The sequence below is a fragment of the Penaeus monodon genome, chromosome 21 (genome assembly GCF_015228065.2).
Source record: "Penaeus monodon isolate SGIC_2016 chromosome 21, NSTDA_Pmon_1, whole genome shotgun sequence".
Classification (NCBI taxonomy): domain Eukaryota; kingdom Metazoa; phylum Arthropoda; class Malacostraca; order Decapoda; family Penaeidae; genus Penaeus; species Penaeus monodon.
Genome location: NC_051406.1, coordinates 38655388 through 38655761, shown reverse-complemented (window position 1 = coordinate 38655761; position 374 = coordinate 38655388).

The window sequence follows — 374 nt, the reverse complement described above, 5'->3', positions numbered from 1 at the left end:
AAGTCCGATTATGATAAATTCAAACATACTAACGATTATGGATGGTCATTATGCATATAGAGCAATATTATTTCATTGTTACCAATGAAAGAACATTATACTGACGAAGATGCTACTAATTAAGCAAGACCTACATATTAATACTTTTAAATTATTACGTGATCTTGAAGTGACGAAATAAGTAAATATGAAGGGTAAGTTCCGTAGAGTTTTCACAAATAGTTAAAACCGCGCATGCCTCTTCATGGCTATTAATATTAACAAAACAAAAAAATAATACAGACATCATCAAGCTATAAAAATGACCATGATGGAAAAGAAAATAACAACAGTAAGAATAACAAGAACAACATATTAGAAATAAGGATGATGAT